At 34.2% G+C, this 16,369-nt stretch overlaps 1 protein-coding gene and 1 pseudogene across 1 annotated transcript in view; both read left to right on the top strand.

The window, feature by feature from the left end:
* The window catches only part of LOC125669163 (receptor-type tyrosine-protein phosphatase epsilon-like), a 343,285-nt gene that overhangs the window by 162,444 nt on the left and 164,472 nt on the right, over positions 1-16,369 (top strand). The gene's annotated exons all lie outside the window — the stretch shown is intronic.
* Positions 3,067-14,075, top strand: LOC130054339 (receptor-type tyrosine-protein phosphatase epsilon-like; annotated as a pseudogene).

Here is a 16,369-nt window from a genome sequence, read left to right as displayed (position 1 = left end):
AAAGAGATGATTTTCTAATGCATATTTTTGAAGGAATGACGTTTATGGTGGTTGTGCGCAAACGAGCGAAAAAAAATATTATTAAAAACACCATGCATGCCATGGGAGATGTGGATTTACAGTATGTAGTCTTACTGAATGGTGATATCATGTTAAAACATGTAATCTAACTTTCATTCATTGCGAATCCCGGCCGCGACAGACCCAAGTCGTTGAAATAAGTAATGACAGTTCCATCGCCAAACGCTCGGCATCAGGTGTGAATGTCACGGGTCCTCGGAGATGACCTTAAAACGGATTTCCCTTGTCACAGTAGGTGTGGTACGCTAAAGAACCCTCACTGTTCAGTGACCGTAAGCGCCGAGCTTAGGCCTACATTTGAAGCCCTTCACCTGTCTTCGTGACGTCTCCATTGCTCAGAGTGTTTCTCTTTACCCTGTTTCTGTCTGACTGTTTTTTTAACGCTGAATGTGTCCCGCCAAAAGCATGCAGGCCGTTAACGCTTTCATGATGCTATGTGATTGTTGCCTTTAAAAATTCCGCGTGTAACGTCACGTGATCATGAATATTTCGAAATGGGGCGTTCACTATCCAACTCAGATAATACATGATTAAATAGGAAATTACCTTGATTACATTTTAATTCAATTGAGTCAAATTGCATGATTTGCATTAAGTATATAACATAAAACACATAATTTTTTAATTATACGATAATTTTCAAAAATTACGGCATATATTGCTCTAAACGTTAATACGTTTTTTTTTTTAGATATATACATTTCCCCAAGTTTTCTCATGAACTACAGATAGGCCATGCAACCAAAGTGCTCTACTGTATTTGTTCTTCTGTTGTCATTCGTTTGAGAGAATGTTTTCATTATCGAAATGTTCACGGTCAGGAGGTTCTGCTGCACAGTCCGATACCACAGATTCTGGCGCAGTAACAAGAGCCGTGGGAGGGGCGGTGGGGGCCGTGGGTCTTATTGTTGTACTCATCACAGGCATACTGTTTATACGGTATTAGTACTTCATCTATTGACGGATGTTAACAAATTACATAATGTTCGCTTTAACTATTTTCCTTTGTAAACATTAAGCGCGTAGTCGAATAACTCGATCTTAATGGATAGGTTAAAATGAATTTGTTATGACATTAATACTTAAATATAAACAAAACGTACATTCAAAACTGTACCTTGTATTTATGTAGATGGAGAAGAAAGAAGGAGAGAAAGCATGAAAATACAGAGACGATAACATTTTCTTCTGTCCCAGAAACGTTAACAATAGGTAATTATGTTGCTGTAAAAGATACCTACATGTTAATGATATCAAGTGTGGCATATCAGTTCAGAGACAAATAATCAATATTAAAGTAATTGTGTTGTAAATCTTTGTGTTTTGTAAATCAATGATTTTGAGAAGAAGAAAATTTGAGCACAGGCAAAAGTAAATCTTGTTGAATAATTTTTCTGTTGACTTATATTAGCATCACGTGTCGTAATTCAATTGTTATGATATTTTACAGGTGATAAAAAACATGAAGAGATGGAAATGAGTGGAGTCGAAAACCCAGGCTTAGAATTAAGAACTGAGGGGGAAGCGCTAACGACGAATACTAAAATAGACATATCCGTTGCGGGTTTTGATAAAGCAATAGTTGCTTTGTCTGAAAATCAGAATGCCAAGTTTAAAGAAGAATACATGGTACGTGTTTATTAATTGATAAAATTATATAACGGTAAACCGTGTATATGAATGGTTCAATTGAAATTCAGTAAATATTGCGCTTGTTTGTCTATAATTTCTTGATATGGGTCAAATGCTGTCTGACGTGTTCATACCGATTGTTAAGCCGTTCTTGGCACACTAATTTTGACTGTGGATAACTCCGTTTACCTGATCAGGAAATAGGGCTCACGGCGGGTGTGACCGGTCAACAGGGGATGCTTGCCCCTCCTAGGCACCTGATCCCACCTCTGGTGTGTCCAGGGGTCCGTGTTTGCCCAACTATTTATTTTGTATTGCTTATAGGAGTTATGAGATTGATCACTGTTCGTTATCTTCACCTTGCATCTGAATGTGGTGTAGTAAAAAAAATTAGAGTTATTTCTTTTGAGGCCTTTTGAAAATTGGTGGTGTATTTGTTTGTTTTGAAAATATAACTCCTGTCTTAGGTTTTACGTTGTAAGTGTAGAATCAAGTCATTCAAAATATCTGACGAAAACTTATAATAAAGATTAAGAATCAGTTTTCACAATTCTGTGAAATAGAATATTAAATATTTTTCTGTTAATGTTGCAAATAGACTTTTATTGTATTAACATTATTTCTCTACGAATACAATTTTGTCGTTTCATTCACTGGTCTGTGTAGACAATTCCTAGGGGAGAACTACACCCATGTGATGAAGGAAAGAAACAGGAAAATGCTGCCAAAAATCGATACACCACGATTTTCCCGTGTAAGTGTCTCAATGTGACGTTCTTTGAACTAGTAATAAGTATTGTGATAAATAAATAGTGTATATTTTGTTTTGAGTAGATGACCATTCACGTGTTGTTCTGAAAACATCACCAAAAGAGTCAGACTACATTAACGCGAATTATATTGAGGTCAGTGATTTAAATCTATTGTTATAGTGGTTAATGTTAATGAAATTACATGTTTATTCTCAACAAGTACACAAATAAAAATTTGTATCGCCAAAGAAATAAAATCTACATATATAATGCAAATGAGTAGCCATCATTTAGTTTTTATACAAGAAAGGCAGATTGAAATTGTTGAAAAATCAATGAGTAATTTTGTTCGTAATATTAATCTTCAATTTCGTTATGGTCACAGGATGTGCAAGGAAAGAAATCGTATATTGCAACGCAAGGTAAATATACAATGTATATCTTCATATATTGATTTTCAAGTCTACGTTATTATCCCAACATATTTTGTGAATTTGTAGACTGTACATGTCATTTCATTTTGATGATATGGTTACTCTTATTCCTTGGTGTGTTCCAATATGCCTGTTTATATTTATCAGGACCAAAATCAAAGACAATTGTTGATTTCTAGAAAATGGTGTGGCAAGAAGACATTAGTGTAATTGTTTGTCTGACGAATCTCAAAGAGGGGAATAAGGTTAGAAAGAGACTTGATATTATAGATTCAAAATCAATCATTAATAGCATGTACACAAGGGATACAATTTACATTCATGCAATAAGGTGATGATAAACTGATCACATGGCTCTACATGTATGTAATGTGTTCTTTCTCGCAATCAATTTGTATTATGATAATAACCTTTCTTCCCTATCTTTATCAGAACAAATGTGCCCAATACTGGCCAAATTCCAGTGACAAGATAAAGAAAGGCAACATCAGCATACGAAACCAGAAAGAAAACGTATACGCTGACTACGTCATCAGACACTTCCGCTTGCAAAACAGCGCCGTGAGTCTCGCAAGTTTACGTCATTAGATATTCTACGTTAGCTGAGAAAATTGGTAATGCTATTACCAAAATTATATTAAAGTATGTGAAGCAGAATTATCTGTAATATAAGATTAAAATTGTCGTGCAAAAAATGCACACCTATATCACTGACGAAGAAAAGGATTATGAAGACAATTAGATATAAGTTCTGTACTTATATTTGAATGCTCTGTTAAGGATACTGCTAATTTAAAGGGAAAGGCAACCCTAACGACATTGTTGCTTTTAGGAATGAAGTATTACTTACTGATATCGTTAATGACAACCTTTAACAAAGCATTGCTTAACAATTAAATCAATATTAATCTATCATATATTTTAAATTACCCGCCTCTAAGAGAAAGGTCATTGAAGTTTTGATTTATGTCACACCGTTGGTTCCGGTTTATTTCATCAGCACTGTATTTCGGTCGTCCCGAAAATTTGACAATCTGGTTCTTCGTGCCGTTGGTCAGTTTAGTGCTTTGTATATATATATATTAATCTGAGAATAACGGGAATCAAATTGAAGAAATTGTGATATTTACTGAGTTTGCACAACATATTGGTATGAACATACGTGTAATATACTTTATATCTAATGTATAATTCACAGTTTGCTGCCCAATTTTGTATCTGGATAGTTCAAGATTTTGGATTGTACAACATATGATGAAGATAAATTGCACTACGTTACTGAGGTTAATTTAGTCAAGCTTAGATTGTTCCCAATTCCACCTTTCCCACTCTAATTGTAACATTAAAAAGTAACAATTATCAATGTCTACCTTGATCACAAATGCATATATAAAAACGTTACTAACTTCCAAACAAAAATGTTTTATGTAGAACGTTTTGTATTTACGTGCTTCAGTTGTAATGTTGGAAATTTTGTAATAATTGGATCAGTTTAATTAAAGCTTTACAGCATGACAGTATGACTGCTACAATAAATGTTTGAAGACTTTAAATCGTCATTTAGTTAGTATTTTGAGTTTGGTATACATATGTAGTTGAATTCAAGGAGGTACATTTAGTAGTGGGATTGGTATACATATGTAGTTGAATTCAAAGAGGTACATTTACTAGTGAGTTTAGTATGCATACGTTGTTGGATTCTAAGAGGTATATTTACTAGTGAGTTTAGTATACATACATGTACATAGTTGCATTCTAAGAGATACATTTAGTACTGGAAATGGATTAGCACCGACAATATTGATCAGGAAAGGTGTATGCACGTTTTACCGTAATTAGCATAACATAATGTAAATTTAATATGTGTTTTGTATAAAATTCCTAAAACATAAGGGTAAATTTTCTATATCATGTTCAAACATGGAAATATATTGCATTCCATATGGTAAATGTATGTGTTTTACCTGTAAAAACATTTGGTTTTCATTTTCATCATTTCTTAGAATTTTTTTTAGCAAGTTTCGATAGAGTATAACAAAATTTTAGAAATTGGAAGGTAACATTTGCGTACGAGCCATGTAGCTACTGAGGATTGAAGAGCTTACAGCTTGTATATCTTCCTTAAACACTGTCAAACGCAAAGTTATAGTGCACATGATTTGAGATATTTATATTTATTTAGCGATATCATTTTGTAAGATACGAGTAAAAGATCTAGGATCACAGGACTAAACATTAGAGTTCTTTCATGCAGGAAGTTTATACAAGTTTTCTTAAGACTGAGGTAGATCTGAGATTGATATCAAGAGACCTGGTGTCGTTTACAACTAAGACTGAAATGCATCCTCAAAAGTTTCTCAACTTGCATGACTACACTAATTTGGAAGATGCATGGGATATTACTTTCATTTTATGTAATGACTAAAGACAAATCCTTGAAAACATATTAACATCATGCCTACCCGTCATAATTGTAGTGCAATATAATGAGAGTAACTCATGATTAATTCATGCCATTATGTGATGAATTAAGATTCGGAGAATATGATGCAGGTGCCAGAATCCAGAATTGTAAATGTCGTATTCTGATTATGAAACACCAGGATATAATTTGTTCAATTTATATGAATTATATTATTTTGGTACGTATCTTTTCATCACCTTTCTCTGCAACAGATATATCCAATATTTCCAACTCTCCATATAGGTGATCATTAATTGTTTAATTAGGATAAATCTGAGCGTGACGTGTGTATGTTCCACTATACGCAGTGGCCTGACCACGGTGTCCCAGAACCACTGACTCGTGGTATTCCATCGACACGTTCTGAAAACTTCTGTCGAACATCCAGGGAAGTACACTCTTGTCCACTGCAGGCGCGTATTACTATTTATTCTTTCATATTTTTCAATAGCAACATAGTATAATTCATCCACTGAATATTTTCACACTGTCGAAGTCATAACAGTGATATTTTCAGTGTGAAAATAACATTACTTCATGACAGCAATGAGAAACTGTTGGGAATGTACAAGCTAAGACACAAAATATATTCAAAACTCTGAAATTGGATTTTAAACATTTCGCGCACCAGACAGGATTTAGTGAACTTTGATTACCTTCAATATAATTCACCATGTTGATGATGTCACTGTTGTTGAATGGTTTCCCCCCAAAATAATCCTATTTATCAAATAATTTTACTATACATGACTAATTGAGATCCATGTCTAATATACTAGAATGTTAACCATTGATAATATCAACTACTTCTATTTTAACCGTTGATTATATTAATGATTTCTATTTTAACCGTTGATTTCTAATGAACTCTGTTTAACAATACAGCGCTGGGATTGGTTATACTAATGACCTTTATTTAACAATACAGCGCAGGGATTGGTAGGACAGGGACGTACATAGCATTGGACGCGCTTAATAAGGGAGGGGAGATAAACGGGAAAGTTAATGTGCGGCAGTATGTAGAAACCATGAGAGACAGCCGTGCTAACATGATCCAGGGCGACGTAAGTTTTTGTTTTACTCCATTTGATTCCTAGTGGATAGTTTTACAGGGTATCTTGATCAGTTAAACGGAGTTATCCGTAGTAAAAATCAGTGTGCTAAGAACGGTCTAACATTTGATATGAAACACGTCAGACAGCATTTGGCCCAATGATAGGTTATAGATAATAAATTTCAATTGAAATGGTAATTGTTACGTATGTGTTCTCGTTTATCGGTGTTCAGGTGTTTTCAAACAAATCTCATTCAGACGGAACTTCGAAATCAAAGCCCTAGATCTGGTTAGTAGCATTTAATTTTCTGTAAAGAATTGTTGGTAGATGTGCTATATCATGCCTGTATTCCTTGATATGTTACATATCATATACCCATGGGCACGAATTGTGCTCCTTTGTTAGGTGACATGTTTATATATTCATATGAAGCAGAATTTATTCAAAAACTTCTACGCGAGAAGAAAAAATATCTTGCTGTGGCCTTCAATTCGACATTTAGATATATCGACGACGTTTTGTCTATTAACAATAATAACTTTCATCCCTGTGAGCTCGAAATGAAAAACACCACAGAGTCGTCCACCTGCCTCATACTTAGATATTTTATTGAAAGTAGACATTAACGGCAAACTGAACTCAACTGTATGACAAACGGGATGATTTCAGCTTCTCCATCGTCAACTTCCCATATTTATGTAGCAATATTTCATTATCACCAGGATGTCGTGTTTCTATCTCTCAATTGATTCGGTATGCAAGAGCTTGTTCTGCGTAAAGTCAGTTTTTAAATCGAGGCAAGCTACTGACAAACAAATTGATGGCACAGGGGTTTCAACAGTCTTGTTTAAAGTAAGCATTTCGCAAATTCTATGGTCGTTATAACGATCTAGTTCATCAATGGAACCTTTCATTGCGTCAGGTGCTTTCTGACGCGTTTCATACAGATAGTTAGATCGTTCTTGACACACTGATTTTGATTACGGATGTCTCCGTTTGACTGATCGGGATATGGGGCTCACGGTGGATGTGATCGTTCAACAGGGGATGCTTGCTCTTCCTGGGCGCCTGGTCCCACTTCTGGTGTGTCCGGGGGTCCGTGTTTGTCTACCTATATATTTTTATTGCTTGTGGGAGTTATGAGATTGATCGCTGTTCGTTGTATTCACCTTTTTATATAGATATGTGTATTGGGTTAGTTTAGAATGTTAGATCATTACAAATAATATATATAGAGAAAATCAGCTTTTTTAAATACCCGTTTATAATACAATTCATATTTAAGGATCAATACAGAGTTGTTTACTTGGCATTACTTGACTCATTCCGAGGAAAAGGAAGGTCTGTATCAACCAGGACATTTCTACGAGAATTCCAGGATCATTCCTGTTATATCAATCTCGGAGAAGTAGCCAATAAATCACCACTTTCTCCTGAATTTCAGGTGATTCTATATATGAATCTCTAATAAAATATTGGCCTATCTTAGCCTGAATGATTTGAACAGTTTGTCTGATATTCTAGAACGATATTTGTGATTTTGTATAGTAACATGTGACATGAGAATGATCTTCAGTCCTTGTTTCTAGGACCTGTTGTCCGGAAGACGAGAGTACACACAAGAAGACTACAAAACAGGGCGGGAAAACGTATCGGCCAATTACACACTCAGTGTTCTGCCTGGTAAACCAGTTTGTATAATACATGAATGCCTTGGTGCTACAAAACGCAGTTCAGCCATCTTTCAATAGTGATAGAATATTACCGATTAATGATTAATCCCCATCACAGTTGAATATTTACATTTCATTAATGGTACCACACTTTTAATATAGAGAGTTTACAATGCACTTTCACTTTAACATAGTAACATATATATGTAGATACATTATTACTGATGTCTGCCGACAAGAGATCTCCAGGTGGCTCGATCTTAGGCCTCCTGCATTCCATTTTGATAGAATTGCACATTAGCTATCCACCCTTTATCTTTGACTGAATCAACTGCTATTATATATATAGGGTACCCAGAGACATAAAACCCGTCTGACTGATGAATTGTATATATTTTTTCTTGAAACCATTTCAGTTGAAGGTTGCATGTGTCCATTGTCAAACACTAAAGGGAAAAACACCTACTACAACGCAGTTTCTTTACAGGTTTGTCTGCTGTGTAATATATACATTGTTAATAGAACATGAGGGCGATATGTTTATCAGACCACCATTTTTTTCCTAGCAAGGGGTTTCTGATATACTTCTGTACTCACAAAGTAGAGTAAATCCAATCGCTGGTGAAAATGGTCAAACCTAAGAACAATCAAAAGTACAAATGGTACTCCTAGGAGCTGAACTTTTTCAAAGATTCCATGATAAATATTAATTTCTGTATAGATCAAAACATTTATGTCATTGTTTTTCTTTATTTTACAGACCTTATCAATTGATAACGTTCATACGCTTAATTTTTTATGGATCTCCTTACGGGAACATTTCATGATCTTTATGTATGCTTAATGACTTTTATTCTGATATATATATAGGTATGCAGCGTTTGAATATGAAAACTACAAGATTATTTCAAATAACCATAATTTACTACTACAAATGTATAAATCATTTACATTGAATGCACCGATTAAATACAACAATACGTACGTGATGGATACATCCTGCATGTTGTCTTTCATTTTCAGTCATTCACAAGAAATAACCATTTCATCAGTGCTCAATATCCTCTAACAGATTACACAGAGGACTTCCTGAGACTTGTGAAGGCTTATTATGCACCTACAATTGTATCCCTGAGCCCGTTGGTGGAAATCGAATCGGTATGGTCGAGAAAAACCCTGCAGTTTGTATAATGAAGCAGTCTTGTATCTTTTAACATACCAATCATTTGTCAGGTCACTGTGCATGATTCTGATGTCACAATGACGTCATGTGTAATATTTGTAGTTATACGATGTTGGACATAAGCATTTAATATTGAGAGATTAAAATCAATGTGCACTTTTAAATCATGGAACATTTATATAATTATTTGAGTTTAATCTTCATGACAAATGGGATGACTTCAGCTTCTTCATCGTGAACTTCCCATATTTATGTATCAATATTCCTTTATCACCTGCATATGATGTTTGTCTCGCAACTAATTCAAGATGCGAGAACGTATTCTGCCTATGAACAATTTTTAAATCGAGACAATCTACTGACATATATGTTGCTGTTAGTGAGTTTCAACAGTCTCGTTTAAAGTCAGCATTTTGTAAATTCTATGGTCATTATATTGATCTAATTTGCAAATGTTGCACAACCCGTCATTAGATGGAAAGTTGTCTAGAGTCGTTCTTTACATATTGCTTTTGACTACGGATTACTCCGTTTACCTGATCAAAATGGCGGATGTGACCGGTCAAAAGGAAATGCTTCCTTGGCATCCGATATCACCTCTGACCAGTGTGTCCAGGTGAACGTGTTTGTCCTCTTCTTAAATGTTGTATTCTTTATAGGATTTATTAGATTGGTCACTCTTCGTTATTTTCACTTTTTCATTAGTCTATTTGCTGAATTCAAACAAGAAAGAAATTGACCTTGTAAATTGTACCAAAGATGTTTCAATAGCAACATCATTGAACATAAATATTAATTATGTAGAAAAAAAATAATGTCGATCACGAAGTTGTACAGTGATGTCGTAGATGAGGGCATTTTGGGTAGAGTGACCTCAATCGATAAATTGGAGTAAGAAAAGGAATGTTGTATTATTGTACGCATAACAATTTAACGAATTTCGATATTTAAACTGTTGAAACTTCTACGATATGTGATTTATCGAACTTTTATTGATATGATGACAATGCTCATATAGCAGTCTACTGATAGGTATGAAATATAAAGGTTTGGTGGAGTTCGTAGTATCGAATGAGTACATTTTCTAGGTTTACAAACTATCCTTTCTATGTAGTTTGAATGAGTGAATAAATTTTCTAGGTTTACGAAATATCCTTTCTACATAGTTTGAATGAGTTTCTCAGAATTTCAACAGAGATAATCATAGCTTTGAAAGAATTTTTTGAAATTATACTTTGTGTTTTATACATTTGTCTTGATTTCGGGTGTAAACCTCACAGTAAACTTTCAAAACTGTCCCGGATGTCATTTTAGCGTGATTGTTACGTTCGGTAACATTAATATTGTGTATAACTTTGTAAATGTACAAGTAATAAAGAGGGTGTTGCACCGAAGCGGGAATTTTCCCTAATCGGAGCTCTGTGCAAGCACTCGTGACGAAGAACTGACCTTCATTCATATTTATACTCATTGCGTATTTGCCATTCAAATGCCTGAAGGTTCCCCAGTACTAGGGACAAACCTAATACATTTTATTACATTTATTACAGGGATTTCAACAGTCTCGATTGAAGTCAGCATTTCGCAAATTCTATGGTCGTTATAACGATCTAGTTCGTCAATACAACCTCGCATTGGGTCAAATGCTGTCTGACGTGTTTCATACCGATTGTTAAGCCGTTCTTAGCACACTGATTTTGACTGCGGATAACTCCGTTTACCTGATCAGGATATGGGGTTCACGGCGGCTGTGACCGGTCAACAGGGGATGCTTACTCCTCCTAGGCACCTGATCCCACCTCTGGTGTGTCCAGGGGTCCGTGTTTGCCCAACTATCTAATTTGTATTGCTTGTAGGAGTTATGAGATTGATCACTGTTCGTTATTTTCACCTTGCATGTATCAATACATCATATATAAAGTCTAAAGATAATTTTTGAAATCGTGAGAATTAGATTGTCTTCTTTTTTCTGAGTATCTGATACAATGTATACGGTGACATTCTACGAGTGTATCAAAAGTTTAATATTATATACAACTACAGTCCAAAAGCTCTTATACTCGTATGTATTATTTTCTACAACCAACAAATGGCAACTATATATGACTCTGACCATAAAACAAAATATGGGAAATTTAATACGCATTAATAGAGTTCAACATTATTCGAAGTACATACACCTGTAAAACTTGATTCAACATAGCAATTTGCAACTGGAATACATATAAACTAAAACTGTTTAACGGTTATTTGCCTTGTTTGGCCTTAAAGTTTTTCTTCCAAAGCTTTGCATAGTTCACAACGGGTTTTCGTAAAAGGCACCATGCCTTTGTCATCAACTTTCATTCGGAAAAACATACAAGTTCTCCTTAGCAGCCTTAACTATTAAAACACAGGTATTGCATGCTGTATTCGGCGTGTTTCTTGAGAGTCCTATTCACAAACTAAACAGTGTCCAGGTTGGTGCTTATTTCAAACTCGGCACATGGTAATAAACAGAGATTTGACATGAAACATTTATAAAAACTAGAAGCGTGTTTCAATTGAGAAAAAAATCTAGATGGAAAACGTAATATGAAAACAAAAAATGTGTTCGTGAGGGTGACGAACCCAGTCGTTTTAAAAATAGAAAACATCTTTTCAAATTAGAGTCGACAACTTTACCATTGGGCCACGCAGTAGACCATATATTACTAAGGAAAATTAACGTACAGGTAAAGTTGAAAATAATACCAGTGAGGTCGTTTCGATTTTTTTTTTATTTACAAAAAAAAAATGCCGTCGTGAAACAAAATTTCAAAGCGACAGTTTTTAGAGGAAAACTCGAAGAACATGTTCATGCTAAATTTATTTTGTTTAACGGAGGCAGTTTTTCTGAAATTCGGGGATACCCCAACATTTTAACGCTAAAAATCATATAAATCGCTTATTGCTTGATATTATTATTGCTCGAAATATTTTGGCTAATTTTGTCAAGACATACATTCCAATTGGTTTTACCATATATTTGAATAACTTAATTTTTTCGATCTTTCATGCAACACCTTTAGGAAAATTAACATGAGACGTGCAACACCTTCTATATGCTGTTTCATTGTACTCTATTTCTGAATTAAATTCCCCGATCTTTCAACTCGACATAAACACATGTAATTACAAAATGCAGGCAGTATAGACGAAAATACCCTACGCTCCTTGTACAACCTCAGAAACCAACCAGTCATTGCAGTTACATACATGCTTAAAGATGGTTTACGATTAGCAAGAGCTTCAAATTTTGTATAGTATAATCCTTTCGTTATTGTAGCCAAGCCAATAGTTTGTGTTTTCTTTTTCAGTCTTCACTTTGGCTTCCTGCTAAAAATGAAAGCAAAACGGTTGGATCATTCACGACTAAAATGACAGACTGTATACAAACAACCACAGTCACCAAGACTAGCATTACTTTGCACCAAAAGGTGTCCATTTACAAAGTTTTCTGATGATTTTGTCTTTTTACATTTCATGAAGTACTGTTTGATATCTATAATCCAAGTTCGTTTCGTTTCAAACACCTGATTGCAGGAAGCTAGTGGCATGCGCGTTTGCGTACTGGAATGTAGAAGATGGAAAGGAGAAAGCGACTCCTCAAACCGGAGAGTTTTACTTGATCTCATCAACGAAGCGAGGGTGGAGGAAATGACCCACCCCGAAGGAAGGATTCTGGTTCTGTCGAGGTTTGATTTCATTATTTTTTGCAAACATATGTAATATCTTAATATCTTAAGAATTATTTGAAGATCCAGACCTGTCGATTAAAGAAAGACTAATATGGTCAAGGGTTAAGCCAGCTACTCTCTTGTTCTAGAAATAACACAAATTTACCCGGTATAACACTTGTGAAAATTATACATCGCTTCTAATAAAAAAAAAATCTTCCAGAAAAAGGAGTCATTTTGTCGCAGAGCAAATTAATTCAATTCATAAATTCTATTATAATCAGAGTAATGAGATAAAATTGTTTATTACTTAGTGATGGGGCCAAGCGATGTGGACAATTCTTGGTTGTATTCAATGCTCTGGAACAACTTACCATGGATACAGAGGTGGACATATTTACAATCACAAGAAAACTCCAAATCCGACGGCCAGAGTTGATATCTTCTTTGGTATGATTGAAATACTTTCTTTTTCCACTCAATTTTTAAATACGATTTCTTTTCCTTTGCACATCAAATGTACAGAGAATTCTGTGTTTTCTAATTTCAGGAAGAATATCAGTTTTGTTACGAGGCCATTGCTGATCATCTCCAAAATGACACAGTGTACGCGAATTGCTGAGGACCAGTCAAAGAGACTGTGACACCAACCAGCCTTCCTCTTAATAACAATGGAACCACATTGAAAAATTTGTTAATTCACTGGAGACCAGTATTATATATGTACTGGAATTATTCACTCACCCACACTTCACTTATTGTATTTGCTTGTCTCTTATTAACCATTCTTCCGCTTCTTGTTCTTCTGCCTTAAACTGTCTGCAGCCGTTGTCCGTAACCAGTAGATGAAAGTGTTAGAAACTCAAGGTTGTGATAAGGCCATACATCTAGTAGAAATGTTTTTGTTTTCAGATTAAATGGGGTTAAGTTATATTTTATGGGTGGGTCCAACATAGAATTATATGTGGAAAAATTTGTTCCAAATTTAAGAGATATAACTTCTTTTTTTCAGTTTTAACAACATTTATTCATGTATATAGTCAGGCTTTTACACAACCGTTACAACCCAACCTGACCAGGGGGGTACAGGGTTTTAAGAATTCTCAATCAGATATATGATGTAATACCAAGGTTGTTTTTTTTTTTTTTTTTTAAACTACTTTAAAAACACTATTGATTGAATATACATTTACCTCACCTCTTACGAAGAAAAGGAAAAGTTATAACAAATGTATATAATACTAAAAAAAAAGCATTTTAGGATACTTTTGTTTTGACATAGTTTACGTTATACTTGAGCTAATGTTTCAAATAATTTCCATTTCTTTTCAAACTGATCTGTACAATTATGTTTACTAGCAATTTGTTTTTCCACTCTGTATACATTTGTCCAAGTGGCTTGAAATTTACTCTATGACAAACAATCTTCTGTACATTTGGTTAAGTATATATATTGTTTGAAATGGTAATTTACAAAGTTTACCATTTTAATTTTCGAACATCCAAGGATAAAAGTTTTCTTATCAGTGATAATATTGAATGAAAAGTTTTCAGTAAACCAACATTGCACATTTCTTTTTAAAACATACGGACTTTTTCACAATCATACATAATGTGTTCCAATGATTCTCTCCCCTCTAAACAAAAAGTACATAAATCATTGTCTGATTTCCCATTCATTTTCAAAAAAGGGTTTGTAATTAAAATTTTATGATTTACTCGATATTGTAGCCATTGTAATTTACTATCTATTGTGTTCATAAAAAACATCCATATGAATTCCTCTCCATTCTTCACTAGATATTTCAAATTGTTTATCCCATTTTCTTTGTCTAGTTCGTTTTTTTCTTTGCTAAAATTAAATATTTTGTAAATTTTTCTATTGTTGATTTTATTATCTAGTAAAGGTAAAATGTGTAAGGGAATAGTTGGTTCTTGTTCTTTAATCAGATGATCAATATTAAAATATTTCATCATTTTCTTTATTGCTTGTATTACTCCAAAAAATTCAAAAAAAAAAAAAAAAGTTTTAATTTCAAATATTGTTTTGAATTGAGCATAAGTCATTACATTCCCTTCCTCATCCAGTATCGAATTTATTAAGTAAATATTGTTTTACTCCATTCCTTCAAAGACATTAAATTTTTATTTACTTTAAGTTTTTCATCGTACCAAAGGAAAAGTTTTACCCTTTTTGTCTGGTGTCAATTCATTTTCAAAACAATTCTCCAGTTTTTCCAACCGTTTGCTCCCTTCCATTATATCTAATTCAGCTTTTTAAAACCATTGCACCTTTAATACGGCGTTTAATCCATTTAATTCTGTGCTGTAACTTTACCTGACGTGAACGCACTCCGTCAGCCATTTTTGTTGCTGTTTTCATTCTTACTTTCATGTATTCCTACGCGCCATTTCATCAAAGTTAATTAAAGCATGTTGATGAGAGAAAGTCTTTCTTTACTATTTAAAAAACACATATTTAAATGATAAGAAAATGAAAATTAAAGCGCATTGATGGAAAAGTTGTCCGTTCAATTTTTCCTTTGATGCTTGCATCAAGAAAATAATTATAAGTTTCATTTCTACGGAAGCCGATAGGTGCCAGGGTATAGAATTAATATTTATTTAACTGGCGGCCGCCACTTAATTTATGTGGCGGCCGCCACTTAATTTAACTGGCGGCCGCCACTTATTATCTGGCGGCCGCCACTTATTATCTGGCGGCCGTCATATAAATTAACTGGCGGCCGCCAGTTATTTTATCTGGCGGCCGCCACTTAATTTATATATGGCGGCTGCCAATTGCAAAAACAATGTAATTCGTATCGGTGAGTGATTATTTTGGAAAGATTTAGAATAGTATGCAAACACGCAGCATCGTTTTTCAAAATGCATAGGGACAGTCGGAGGAAAAATTGTCTTCTACAATTGTTGACAAGCAGAAAAGGAACCTAAAATGTCTCTTGTCCAAACTTCGTACTCCTAAATTTGAGGGAGGGAGCTCCGTTCAACCTTCAATTGATCAGTTCATTCATTATTACATTTTTACCATTCATTACTACCATCAAAAGAGTGGGGTGGGGGCCAATTAATCTTATTTCACATGTGAAAATAATTTAGTTTAAATGTGAAAATAATAGAAATTGAACGTTCAAATAAATGGAAGGTCAGCGCTGTGGTTCTACGTATTTAACAGTACAATCGAAAAACAATAATTCAATGTTCTTAATTGTGTGTGTATATATATATATATATATATATATATATATATATATATATATCACATACATATTACTAAGCATTGGGGATGGATAGCACCCCTTTCATTTTGAGAGAGAGATAGAGAAAGAGAGAGGAATTGAATAACTGGTGACAGCCATATAAATGATTTGAATTG

This window comes from Ostrea edulis, chromosome 4 (genome assembly GCF_947568905.1).
Source record: "Ostrea edulis chromosome 4, xbOstEdul1.1, whole genome shotgun sequence".
In the NCBI taxonomy this organism is placed as follows: domain Eukaryota; kingdom Metazoa; phylum Mollusca; class Bivalvia; order Ostreida; family Ostreidae; genus Ostrea; species Ostrea edulis.
This window is presented reverse-complemented; position numbering and strand designations above follow the sequence as displayed.